Here is a 14,573-nt window from a genome sequence, read left to right as displayed (position 1 = left end):
ATTACATGAAAATTGTTCACAGCTCCTGGTATTGTATTGACATGAATATTATTGCACAGTTATAAATATAAAAATTGCACATGAGGGGATTGTTTATGTCAGCTGTTCAGGAGTCATCTGGCAAAAAGTATGGTGGCCCTGAAGTGCAAATCACAACGGCAAATCAGAAAACACTACGACCAAACTGGAAGAAGTAGGTACCCTCGGGGGACATGACTTGTCGTTTATTGGACTGGTCTATCCTTTGACCTGGAAGGACATGGTTTACATGATTTGCCGTTGTGTTTTCTGATTTACTGTTGTGATTTGCACTTCAGGGACACCGTAATAAAGAAAGGCAGAAAACGCATTACATTTTTCTATTTTCCATGATGGGTAAAATGTACTCATTTTTGATAACTTTAAAAGAAAAACAACATTCTGGAAGACATCCCACGACCCCCATTTGTGTCACGCTTTGGGAACCCCTGCTCTAGTGCAGGGGTTCCCAAACTTTTCAGGCCGCGACCCCCAAAATATAGGTTCCAAAGACTTGTGACCCCCACTGTCCCTCAAAGTGATTGAATTTTGCTTCATACTTCAACATTTGTGTACCTACGTGCACATGACAGAAAACTAAAGAAATGTACCTATTTGCAGGGTTTTATTTCAAATGTTACTACTATTTTTGTCGATATTTTTAAAATAATGGGTAAAATAAGTACATATAGATTACTTAAAAAAAAAAAAGCATTTTGAAGAAATTTGCGTCCCCCCATTGGTGTCTCACGACCCCTCAGGGTGTCCCGACCCACACTTTGGGAACCCCTGCTCTACATTATTACATGTGAAGTAAAATGTTCCTGTTTTTTCAGGGTCTGAGCCTGTGTATAGTCAGATCAAAGCTGTTTTTCAGGACCAGGCATGCAGAACAGCAACTCAGCTCATTTTTATTTATATATCACCTTTCATACATTCAAGCACGCAGCCCAGAGAGCTTCACTAAGGAAAAGAGAGACAGAAAACAACAACGAGAGGTAACAGTGGAAACGAAAGTGATATAAAATACTTTAAAAAATCAATCATGACGATCAAATCAATGAAATAAAATCTGAGAAGTAACAAAAAAAAAAAAAATCAATAAAATAAAAATCAATAAAATAAAATCAGAGAAGTACCAAAAAATAAATATAAAAACAAAATATAATGTAATAAGATATATTAAAAAAAAAATAGAAATTATGTTAAAAAAAATGGTCATAATGCACCAAAGGTTTAATAATTTTTTTTCAACCCACAAAACAGTATTTCTCTATATCCAACGCTACAAGATCTGTGTGTATCTTATAAGCAAAGAACTAGAATGAAAGATGTATCATGCAGTTGTTCTGTGATGGTTGAATAACCAATCCTACATAATCAAAATGTGTGTACTACAACTACTACTATAATAATAATGATGATGATGATGATGATGATGATGATGATGATGATAATAATAATAATAATAATAATAATAATAATAATAATAAAACCTTTCAAATCACCAGCCAAAAATAAACTGGGGCTTTAATTTTTAAGATTTAAAACCCTTTGGCTAATACTGGGATTGGGAGCAATGAGAGTGAGGGCACAAGTGTCTGCAGATCCTGAGGCTACAGTTTCAGAACAGAAATTCAGGAACATATACTCCATGGCTCTGGTGTTGCGTCAATTATGGTTAGGGTTACGGTAAGGGTTAGAAACATGGTTAGAATAGGCATACAAACTGTGGTCCTCGGCTCGTAGGCCTACTAGATGAGTCAGAGATCCAGAGATGCAGTCGTCAGTCTGCAGCCTCCTGGTTTTCAGATTGCTGCATGTTCCGCTTCTCTTTGCAGACCTAAGCAGCCTCATTGAGCAAGAAGAGAATATGCAAGCAGATAATTATGACAGCATATTAGTTATATTTATTATTAGAGCAAAAACAGTGTTCATAAATGTCACTTCCGTATACTGTAATGATGATCATAACAGGGTGATATCTGAAACAGGCTTGGCACTTCGCCCCACGCGCTCTATGCGCTCTGTTTTAAAAGTAAAATCCACTTCCGGTGTTGTTGCGCGTAAATCCCGCGTGCTTGATGGAGCACCATTTCCACCCAACTTCTTTTGTAGAGACGGGACGATCTCCCTCGGCTTGTTTCGACCCCGTTAAGTCCTCACCGTCACTTCCTGGATACAGAAAATTGTCATTCCGACAAAGTGCTGACTTCTCTCTCGGAAAAGTACTAGAAAATCTGGAAGGCACGTTTTCAATTATCTGACGAGTTAAGGGCACAGTCGTTACGCACGAGTCATGTTTGACCCTGATTCTTCTGATAACTGAGTGGAAGCTTTAGAGGGAGGGTGGGATGTTACGCACATGGGTAATGTTTTATCTGGTAACCTATCTGAGCACAACGTGTCGGTATTTGAATAACATGGAAATCATCAAATCTAGTAGTTAATGTTTGTTAATCCCTCGTGTAGACATGGACACTCGCAAGACACAAATAGGGGGGGGAGGGGGGGTCTTATTTTTATTTATTTACCTTGTTGTCTTATGTTTCTCTTCCTTTTTTGTTTGTTCTGCTTATAATTATTATTTCCTTATTATTACAATTATTTTGTATTTATTTTATTTTTTTTCTCTTTGTTGGTTTTGTATTACTTTTATATATTTTTTTTAAAGCTGGAGTTGGTAGTCAGATTTAGATCCACTTTTTGTTATACTGGTTAAAATGATGAGCCCAATGATGAAACCAATCACATCCCGTCCTGCCGTTCTGCCCGCCTCCTGCAAAGCGTACATTTCATGTTTGTTTGTGTTTTTAACTTTCACTATGAGAATGTTTTGGTGTTTTCTTACTGCTGAGTGAGACATGAGTTGACGTAGTGCAAAACACAAGCGATGTGTTGAGGTCCGGTTTTGAATCAGCCACCATCATATGGCCCGATTCAGCGGCGCTCTTGCATGTGGGCGGGGGCGTCGTTTTGGAGGAGCTCCTAGGGGAGGGGGGGGTAGACTGAGTCCTGAGGAAATGCTACATTCAAATTCATGCTAGTTTTCTGTGACTACCAACCCTAGCTTTAAGAAAAGAACATTTTACCAATTATAGCAAAAAATATGGACAAAAATAGATGCTAACCTTGAAATAAAACTTTGAAAATAGTAAATGTAATTCAGTTTTCTGCCTTTCTTTGTTTCCAGATGACTCCTAAGTTTAGGGTTAGTGAACAGTTAATTATCAAAGCATCAGTAGCAGTAGATTAATTCATAACGGCACAGGAAACACAGACACATGGGTCATTTTCTGCAGACCAGCTAAATGAAGCCACATTAAATCACTTTGAGGGACAGTGGGGGTCGCAAGTCTGCGGCACCTATATTTTGGAGGTCGCAGGCTGAAAAGTTTGGGAACCCCTGGTTAGGGGACCCCTGATAGTCCACTTTCAGGGATAAGCTAAAGGTTAATTCAGAGCAGACACAGAAGGATGAGTTTCTGTAATTCAAAGCGAACTTAACACCTCAGTCCAGATATTCAGATAACAAACAGTGAATATGTTTGCAGCAGGGAGTGAATGCACATTGTGATTGTTGCAGCATGGGGAGTTATTAGTTTGTCAAAGGTATTTTAATCTGTTACAGGGCATCTCCACATGGTGTCACTATACACATAAAAGTCCTTCGTCAAGGCCAACTCATCCTGTGAGGCTAGTTTGTATTCATTTTATTAGGCTGACAGTACTGTAACAACCCAACACTCGTGCCTTCACAGTGCTTGTAAAAGTGCCTGGGATGAGTAGCATTCACTTTCACTCTGCTCGTGAACAAGGTAATAAAGAATACATGGCCTCAGCTTTAATATTGATGTGACAGAGAGTACTGGACTGTCTGCACACTGACCATGACTTGTAAGGCCTGTACAGGACACAGCAGAGTTTTTGGAGCAGCATTTAAAGTTGAGGATTAGTTGTAGGGGGACAAATGTTCCTGAAAGAGAGTCAGAGAGACAGTAAAATTCATCTTATGATGCCAATAAAGATTCTCGAATTGGATTGAGGGAGTGGAAATGAGTAGAAGAGGGGGTGGGGTCGACAGAGGAAGACAACGGATGACAGATGGCGGGTACCAGACAGAAATATAGGGAGACAAGGGAGGGGGGGAGAGATGAAGCAGCAGAGAGTAATCAAAATGGAAAGAGGGGGATACAGAGATATAAAACAGGATAGAGAGATACAATGCAGTCAGAAAGAGGAGGATATAGAGAAGCAAAGAGTCTCGAGGGCCACTGCTGCTCGGCCAGCCTTCTCTGCTCTATCTGCAGTGCAGCTGAGGTCAGGGCCTCTCCAGCTCTGCAGCCGGCTGCAACATCACCCTCATACTTTATGATTGATCGCTGTTTTGTCGCACTCTGATTAAGATGCTTTGTCTGAGCGCTCCCCATCTATTGACATTTTGCTGTTTTCCTCTGTGTCACACCTCTCCCAGCTCACTCCTTTTCCTTCTGTCTCTCAGTCTATTTCCACCGGAGCTGTCCCGTTGCTCATTCCCTTTCTCCCCTTTCCCACCCCCAAAGGTCAATATCATCTATTAGATCTAGATTTGCTGACTTTGCTGTTATTTATCATCACAGAGGAAGAGGAGCTGCTCTGGTCTATTAAAAGCTCAATTGACTCCGTCTGTTTCTCTAGCTCCATTAATATCCCTATGATTATTCCCCCCATGTCTGTCTGTGTGTGCAAGAGAGAGAGAGAGAGAGAGAGAGAGGGAGAGAGAGAGAGAGAGAGAGAGAGAGAGAGAGAGAGAGAGAGGGAGAGGGGATTTAAAAATGTGTGTGTGTGTGTGTGTGTGTGTGTGTGTGTGTGTGTGTGTGTGTGTGTGTGTGCGCGCTCGCCATGTGTTTCTGTATATTTTTGAGAATGCTGCAGGGGGAAGGGACTAAGGGTTACAGTGAGTGGACAACTTAATGTGTGTGTGTTTAATGCCGGTCCAGTGCAGAGGGACGAGAGATAAAACTCTGAAACATGACATCCTGCGTCAGGTATCATCCTTGTTGGAGAATATTGCTATTTCTGTGCCCTCCCTCCCCCTAACTCTACCGGGGATTCCCTTCGAGAGCTTCGGGGTAGAAGGAGGAAGAAAAGACAGAGAGCATTGCTGCCTCCCGTCCGTACAGTCAGGTCATAGTAAACTCATTATTGATTACTGCAGGCGCTTAACTCCCAGAGGGAATATTCTATGACTACTAAACTGACACCGCAGGAGATAAAAATATCATAAAATACAACATGCTCATTGTTAGGATATTATTGACCACCCCAGGCAAGCTATTAATTTCCTGGGGAATATTATGAGAAGATTACAGCAGTTTCTCTGCTCTCCACAGAATCTACAGAGCAGGTGTCTTTCAGGCATTAGGGTTTCATTTGGTCCCTGTTGAACTGTATGACTGGAACACCTGTGATGCTAACTATCGTAGCTTATAGAACACGATTAGCTGCTACATGTTTTACTGCAGTTGTAGAAATTTCTCATAATTACTATTTCACTAATAGTCCTTGAAATTCAAGTCAAATGATCTCACTCGGTAGTAGGGTTGCAAAATTCTGGGAATTTTGAAAGTTGGAAACTTTGCATGGGAATTAACTGAATTAAATTGAAGGTTGGCTCTTAATAGGGAACTTAAAGCTGCTGTTGGTAGTCCTGGAATAAACATCAGTTCAGAGAGAGATTTTGAATGTCAACACTACCGTCTTATTTCCAATAATGGACAATACATCAGAGAAGCCAGAGGCAAATATATCCAATACAAAATACTTCATAGGTACTATTACACACCAACAAGGCTCTATAGTATGGGTTTAATCAAAGACAGCATGTGTTGGAAATGTAAAACAGAGCGTGGCACATACATGCACGCACTATGGCAATGCCCTATGGTATCCCCATTATGAAAGAGTGTTCTGAAATATATGGATGAATGGTTAGGGAGTGAACTGCCCAGGTCACCCCAGCTGTGTCTCCTCGGGGACAGAAGTTTGGTGCCACAGCTGAGTAAATACACATTTCGAATATTAACAACTGGCTTCATAACATGTACTAGGCTCATTCTGAGATTCTGGAAGGAGGCTGAAACTCCTACACTGAAAATGTGGAGGGAGCAGATGACAGGAATTACTGCATGTGAGAAGATGTTAGGGAAATTAAACTCCAGAAACAATATGATTAAAGAACAATGGGATAGCTTCAGTGACTTTAAGACTGGGGGAAGCAACGTTACCCTGTGAAGAATGTACAGTAATTGCCCTTAATATGTAAATGTAAACGTAAATGTAAATGTAAATGCCCACTGTTTCCGGCCAACCTATTTTATTTTATTTTTTATTTATTTTTTATTAATTTTTTATTTATTAGTATTATTTGTTCTGTTTTGTTTGTTGCATTTATTTGCATTTTTACTGATATTATTGATGTTGTCCATTTTATTTGTTATGTCTTTGTTGTTCATTATTCTTGTTTAAAAAAAAAGAAAAAACTCAATAAAATTAAGCCCTGCCCACAAACAGATCCTAGTGCACATTCAATCAGGACAATATAGGAGGACCAATCAGGAGAGTGGCTCTGATTGGTTAGAGATGACGGGAGTGATGAGAAGCTTGAGAGAAGATGCTTTTTTATTTGCATGTTGAATGGGACTTTGTTGGAGGGAGAGCGGCTCTTTTCATTTAACATTTTGAATGGGACTTTGTTGGGATTGCATTGTTGTTAATTTTTGAATGGTTTGGGTCGGGGGGGATGAGTAATATTTAACTCAACATTCATGTTTTTGTTCTTCAATGAAAGAATTGATTGTTCAATAAAATATTTAACACTTGGTAAAGTTCTACTTACAAATAAATCTGTTTGAATTGTATTATTTTGGATGGATGTCTGCTTATAACAAAACAAATATTTATGCTTGGATATGATACCTTTCCATTAAATTACCCTCAATTCACAGTTAATTCACATGGAAAGTTTCCAATTTGGAATATTTCCAAAATTCCCCAGCTTAACTTCCCATGGAAATTTACCAGAAATTTTCCACCCCTTTGCAACCCTACTTGGTAGCTCTGAACGTGCTTACTCTAACAGGCAGGAGGATTGAGACATCTACAGGGTTTTTATATTAAAGCAACTGAATGTAGAGTCTTACTGTGATGGCAGCAGGAAGAGATGGTAAATGGATTGTGTTTATATTGCTCTGTCTCTTGTCTTCTGACCACTCAAAGTGCTTTTACACCGCATGTCACATTCATCCATTCACACCATATTCATACACTGGTGGTAGTAGCTGCTATGTAAAGAGCCCATCAGTATTAACTAATCCCATTCAGCTTTGGAGTGAAGTGTCTTGCCCAAGGACAACCCCTGGCCTTCAGAATGAGAGATGACTGACTCAACCACTGCGCCACTGTACTAAGGACAGTCAGATCTAGGATCTCAAGAGTCCGAGACTTATTACAGAGAGCCTTCGACAGAGTGTTTGACTATTTAACTATGTTGGTTTATGTATGTGGTATGTGTGATAACAAAATGTGTCACTATGCTAAATATAATCACTTATTACCCAGCTCTCTTACTGATCTTCCGGTTGTGTAAGATTCTTAGGTTAGGTTACTTTATTTATACACATAGGTACATTTGTTTTGCAGCAAGTTGATGAAGTCCAGTTTGACATCCAGTTACAAACAACATTAACATCAATCAATCAATCAATCAATCAATCAATCAATCAATCAATCAATCAATCAATCAATCAATCAATCAATCAATCAATCAATCAATCAATCAATCAATCAATCAATCAATCAATCTTTATTTGTATAGCACCAAATCACGACAAACGTTTTCTCAAGACTCATTTACAAGCAGAGCAGGTCTAGACCACTCTATGTCAAATTATGAACAGAGACCCAACACCAAGACAGGATAAGACTCGGTCTGACCCCACCTTACTCCACCATGAGCATTGCACCTCGCAATATTTAGCTAGTTACAGTGGAGAGGACAAACTTCCTTTAACAGGCAGAAACCTCGAGCAGAACCAGACTCATGTTAGACAGCCATCTGACTCGACCGAGTTGGATCTGGAAAGAGGGATAGAGGAGAATGAGAGAGAGAGGGAGCGGTGATAGTGATGAGACGAGTAGAAGAAGCTGTTGCCGCTGGAGTCCAGCACGTCCATATCAGCTGGAGTCTGGAACGTCCACAGCAGGAGGACGTCTACGGCAGCTCAGAGGAACCTACGAGACAAGGGAGCTCAGGGACTCCAGAAAGGTCTATGGTTAATAACTTTAATGGGACAGGGAGAGTTAAAGTAAGTGATGAGGGGGTTGGGGGGAAGGGGGTGAGACAGGATCCCAGTGTGTCAGTTCCCCCGGCAGTCTGAGCCTATAGCAGCATAACTCAGAGCTGGTCCAAGCCTGATCCAGCTCTAACTATAAGCTTTATCAAAAAGGAAAGTTTGAAGCCTACTCTTAAAAGTAGAGAGGGTGTCTGCCTCCCGGACCCTGACTGGTAGATGATTCCAAAGGACAGGGGCCTGATAACTGATGGTTCTACCTCCCATACTACTTTTAGAGACTTTAGGTACGATGAGCAGGCCTGCATGTTGGGAGCATAGTGTTAGAGGGGTAATAGGGCACTATGAGCTCTTTAAGATACATAACCACACAGACCGGTCGGAATTGACAAACGATCAAAACACAAAAACATGATATAAAAGGACTCCGGCTCCACCACCCATGATTTAAAGGAGAGAGAAGAATATCATAAAGAGTTGATCTGATTGGTCAAAACCCCTTGACGACAGTTATTTTCACTCACATGATCAACACCAGAGACAAACTGATGACACGTTATGTCAAATCAATCCACTTAAAAGAGTTCAGACATATTTAGCTTCTGCTTGTTGACACCACAGACCGTAAGGTGAGGTAAAACCGTTAGCTTCAGTTAGCATGTTAAATCCACAGGCTACAGATGTTTTCATATTGGATCCTGTCCATCAATATGATGAAGGAGTGGAGCAGGTGAGAGAAACTTTAGGTTAGTGATCTCTCCAAAGAAAGTTAAACCATGAGCGGTGGTGATGATAGCAGCAGGGTTCAAAGTTGTGACATTAGTTTCTTTTTAAAGGTGTGTGAACCACAGAGCTCAGAGAAGAAGGAGAGCTGAATGAGGACAGTTTCATGTTCAATCCACCGCAACAGGCAGAGAAGAATCCATCACCATGGAACGATCACTGACGTGGAATCACTGGGACTATTTTTAAAAACTGTAAACATAAATCATTTAAATCAATAAAATAATCTTTGCGTCAGCTTGTCTCGCCCTGTCGGGATTCTATTTCCCATAACCTGCTAACATTACATGATCCTTTACTTTACATCCCTTCAGGAAAACTTTTTCTCAACGTCTGTAACTCATTACATGGTAGCTATGTTAGCTTGTTAACTTAGTAATTGGAACCTGCAGACTTTATATTTTGTCTCATCTCATTGATTTATTTATATCCTTTAGTTATTCTATTTGACTGATTGATTTAATGATAAAAGCACTAATTGTGTGTGAGTGGGATGTTTTGCAGTTTTGATATTAAAGATAGCACAATGAAGTTATTATCTTCGGCAGCTGATGACGTCAACACCACAATGCATCTAATTTACAGGCCGGGCATCTCCAGTGTGGCAGATATTGTGCCAGATGTTGCCAGGGACATGAGGGACACTGTTGTGTGGATGAATTTCTGCCTCTACCAAAGGCTGCTGATTGGCAGAAGATCGCCTTGGGCTTTAGGGAGAGTTGGAACTCTCCCAATAATGTGAAAGCAATGGAGGTGAAGCACCATGAAAAACAAGCTCCCAGAATTTTGATGGCAAGCAAAGTACTCTATTGGACTGACAGTTTTGTGTGTGTGAAGTCTGAGTGTGGATGTAGGAGTGTTTGGTCTGAGGAGAGATGGCTGCTCTCCCAAACGGTGGGGTCAAAGCTCATCCCGTTGTGAAGAGAGTTTTGTCCCCTCAGGTAAGTCTTGGAAGCGAGTCAGGAGTTTTATTAATGGCTCATAAACGCTCACAGTGCCCGTGTAAACAGCTCCTCAGAACGTCTCTATGTTGGGTCATCTAACTGTGATCCGAACAGACTTTTTTTAAACTGCAGCAACACAGAGTTTAGATGTCAAGACTTCTGATAATATAATACTGGTTTATAAAGCTGAAGTCGGGTTTGTTCTTGTTGGAAGCTTTATGTTGTTTTTTTTAATTTAACATTTAGTAATCTACAAACATCTCAATGAGGATATAGACAGAATACACAATATAAAGAGCATATTCACAATAACCTTGAAATAATAGAATCTGATAAACTAAATAAAATATGCATATTTATGTTGGGGGGAATAATTTACCAACAGTTTTTCAAACTGTAAATTAATAAATTAACAACCAGGCATATTGTCATGTTTGGTCTGTTTTTAGTTATTCTTGTTTTTTTTGTTTCATGTGTGTTGATTTTCGCTTGTGTTATTATCTGAGTGTGTTTTTAATGTTCTCCTTCCTTTTTTGTTAACCCTCATGTCTGTGTATCTGTCTTTGATGTCCTGTTTTATTTTGTAGTGTTTACCTTGTGTTTCCTTGTTGTGCTTGTATTTCGTGTTTTATTAGTTATGAGTTATCCTTGTGTCTTCCCAGTGTTGTGTTTTAGTGATTCATGTCCTGTGTTTTATTTGTTACCTTTTTGTGTTCCAGTGTGTTTAGTATTTTGTCTTTTTACTCTCTCTGTGATTTCTTGTGGCCTCAGTGTTTTATTTTGTAGATAACTCTTGTGTGTCTGGTTTAGTTTTACTTCCTGTGTTTTCCCTCCTTTGTGATTCACTGTAAACCCGAACAAGTTAAAATGACTCAAAATGTTTGTGGTTACTGATTACATAAGAGTGTTTAAGATGCTGAAATACAATTTTTGGGTTTAACTGAAACTATAAAATATTCTGTTTACTCAATTGTTTTCTTTCATTTTAATTTTCAAGTTTCTCCAACTCAAATGTATTAGTTACATTTTTAAATGTTTAATTCATACATACTGGATGAAACTGAGTCCTGGTTTGGTTAGTTTAGTTCTTCTGTTTCATGCCTTGGTTCCTGCCCATGTTTATTCTGTATTAGTTCTCCTTTGTCTCTCTTCAGTGTTTGGTGATCCATGTCTCTTGTTGTGTTTTCTTAGTCGTGTCTTGTGTTTCCTGTTGTATTCTGTAGTTCTGAATCCTTGTGTTTCCTGTTTTATTCTGTAGTTCTGAATCCTTGTGTTTCCTGTTTTATTTTGTAGTTCTGAATCCTTGTGTTTCCTGTTTGATTTTGTAGTTCTAAATCCTTGTGTTTCCTGTTTTATTTTGTAGTTCTGAATCCTTGTGTTTCCTGTTTTATTTTGTAGTTCTAAATCCTTGTGTTTCCTGTTTTATTTTGTAGTTCTAAATCCTTCTGTTTCCTGTTTTAATTTGTAATTCTGAATCCTTGTGTTTCCTGTTTTATTTTGTAGTTCTAAATCCTTGTGTTTCCTGTTTTATTTTGTAGTTCTAAATCCTTGTGTTTCCTGTTTTATTTTGTAGTTCTGAATCCTTGTGTTTCCTGTTTTATTTTGTAGTTCTAAATCCTTGTGTTTCCTGTTTTATTTTGTAGTTCTAAATCCTTCTGTTTCCTGTTTTAATTTGTAGTTCTGAATCCTTGTGTTTCCTGTTTTATTTTGTAGTTCTAAATCCTTGTGTTTCCTGCATAGACTGTATAAAATATGGACGTAGTATCCGTGATGTCACCCATCTGTTCCTGAGAGCTGTTTTGAAGCAAATCGACGGCAGCAGCCATATTGGTAATGCGGAACTCAACTAGGCAGAGTGTCACGTAGTGTGAGCCCCTTAGCCAATGGCTGTGTGTTCCCGACCCGGAGTCACGTCAGTCATGTCCTTATTTGGGCAAAACTCGTAATCTTAATATCTTCTGAACCGTCACGTTAGAAAAAAATTCACCCTGTACAGTGTGTGCCATTAGAGAGATTAGCTTCATAGGGCCAAGCCGTTTTTTGAACCAGGCTGTAAACATGTTTATTAATGCTGCAAAGATCGTCTTTTTCCCATTCATATCTATGTAGTTTCCGGTGTTTCTGCAGCCAGCCTCAAGCAGATTCTCGATGTACTGCAGTTTATAGCACTTCCGCATTGGCTTCATCGTTTGAGACCGGAGTTTGCCGCTTGGTTTCCTGTTTTATTTTGTAGTTCTGAATCCTTGTGTCTCCTGTTTTATTTTGTAGTTCTGAATCCTTGTGTCTCCTGTTTTATTTTGTAGTTCTGAATCCTTGTGTCTCCAGTTTAGTTTTACATCATGTCCATGTGTGTTTCCCTACTTTTGTGATTCCCCTCATTAGTCTCACCTGTGTGCTGTGTTCTCACCTGTGTTAATGACTCTGTGTATTTAGTTCCTTAATAGTCTCACCTGTGTTCACACCTGTGTTGATGACTCTGTAGTTAGTTCTTCTGGTTCCCCTGTCCCTTGTTGGATCATTGTTGGTCTTCCCTGTACCGGTACAGCGGTTTGGCGTTGTCTTTCCTCAGTACTTGCCGCTTCATGAAGCACAGCCATCGTGGCTTTTCAAGTGTGTGAAGACTTACAGTACGTGGTGACGTTGATGACGTCACACGCAGAGTCCCTCTGTATAGTATATACATCAGCGCAGAATCGTTCGAGATAGCTGTGTATAGAAGCCTGTTTGAATGAAGGTGATATATACAAGGATGTTAAAGTGGCATGAATATTTGCACAGAGTATTGTATGGTTATTGTACGGTTATTGCACAGAGTACAGGACATAGTTCAGTCATTGGGGAGAGGAGTACTGTTCGGGTTTACAGTGTTGTCGTTCTTGAGAACAACAAGGCCCAGTCTCTGTCATTCCTCTAGTGTTTTTTCAGTCCATTGTTCAGTCATACCTGAATGTCAAACTAAACCTGAGTGTTCCTAGTGTTATTGTGTTCCCTGGATTTGTTTAATTGTAAGTTTTGTTTTTTTCATCTCCTGTTGTTTGGGGTTTTTTTGTTAATTAAAACTTTAATTTTAGTCTGTACTGTGGTCCTCCTTTTGTTTTTGCTTATACGTGACATAAAACAAAAGGAGCAAGAGCATACAATCCAAAGACAAGACCACAACTTAAATCAACAGTAAGTTAAAAATGTCTTTGTTAAATCTTTCTTGCAATTCTACTGGAGTTACATTTTTACAGTGATGAGAAAAAAGTCTTAAACTCATTTATGAAGCAGCTAAAGGAGGGTTGACTATTTCTCCACTCCACTGTGTCTCCACAGCACGATTAATAGAGCACAAATAGAAAGTAAATTTAGGTAAAGTAAAAATAAAATAAAAACAGATAAATAGGTTGACATGGTGACAGATTGCATGAAATTTTTCTAAACTCTCACTGATGACAACTTACATTATACTGATTCATACAATTATATAATCCAATATCTATTGTTCCAAAGTATTGACCCATGAGGAGAAAAGGAAGCTTAGCATTGTAACGTCCTGTTCCCGAAATAAATGAGGATCTGGATAGAAGACGATCTTCAGTCTCGCTGCACAGTAGAGAATCTACCATGACATGATTGAAGTGAGCCCTGTGTATGTGGAAACATGGCCCTTCACTCAGTCCACAGATTGACATCAGAGCCTCCTGGAAGCTACCACCCCAAAGGAAGAAGAGAACATCCCTGCACTTCAACGTGTAAGGAGAGGCCCTCACTGCGCAGGAAGCCTGAAACAGCTCCAGCCCTTCAGTCGCTGGTGAAGAGCCCTGGCAGGAGGAAACAGCTGAAATGCCCACCTGCCATCTCTGTAATCCACAGATGCTGCTGTTACTCCTCTTCAAAAGAAACAAAGGCTCTCTCAAGAGATGCTTGTGTATCTTTGAGACAGCTCGTTCCTTTTAAGTCCAAATGAATGAAAAACTAATACACTTAAGTGCATGAGGCTTCACCGATAGCTGAGGTAGACTCTCTTATGCACTGTCCTGCAGTTGTATCTTAAGGTGTCTTGCAAATCATATCTCTCGTGCACGGTGACTTTGTGTGATTTTCTGGCAGCCATTGTTTTAAGCCGTTAGATGAGATCTATTGTGTTTTTCAATATGATGCTCCCTGTGCCTTTTTTTTGTTTATGTTGATATTAATGCCTCAGGACCACCTGGTCTTTGTGAATGTATCACTGTTCTCACTTTATCAGCCTGATCAGTCTAATCAGCTGCAATCATCAGCAGCTGGAGCAGGAGGATTTATTATGCTTCTACCTCAAGCGGCAACCTACGGCCGCGAGAATTGAAGCAGATGCGGAAGTGTTAAAAGCTGCAGTTCATCAAGTGTCCACTTGAGGCTGGCTCCAGAAGTACAGGAAACCACATACACACCAATTCAAAGAAGACGATCTTTACAGCAGGAATAAACATGTTTACAGCCCGGAACAAAAAATCAGTGTAGTCTGGATAGATCATTT

Source organism: Notolabrus celidotus, chromosome 6, assembly GCF_009762535.1.
Source record: "Notolabrus celidotus isolate fNotCel1 chromosome 6, fNotCel1.pri, whole genome shotgun sequence".
Taxonomy (NCBI): domain Eukaryota; kingdom Metazoa; phylum Chordata; class Actinopteri; order Labriformes; family Labridae; genus Notolabrus; species Notolabrus celidotus.
This window is presented reverse-complemented; position numbering follows the sequence as displayed.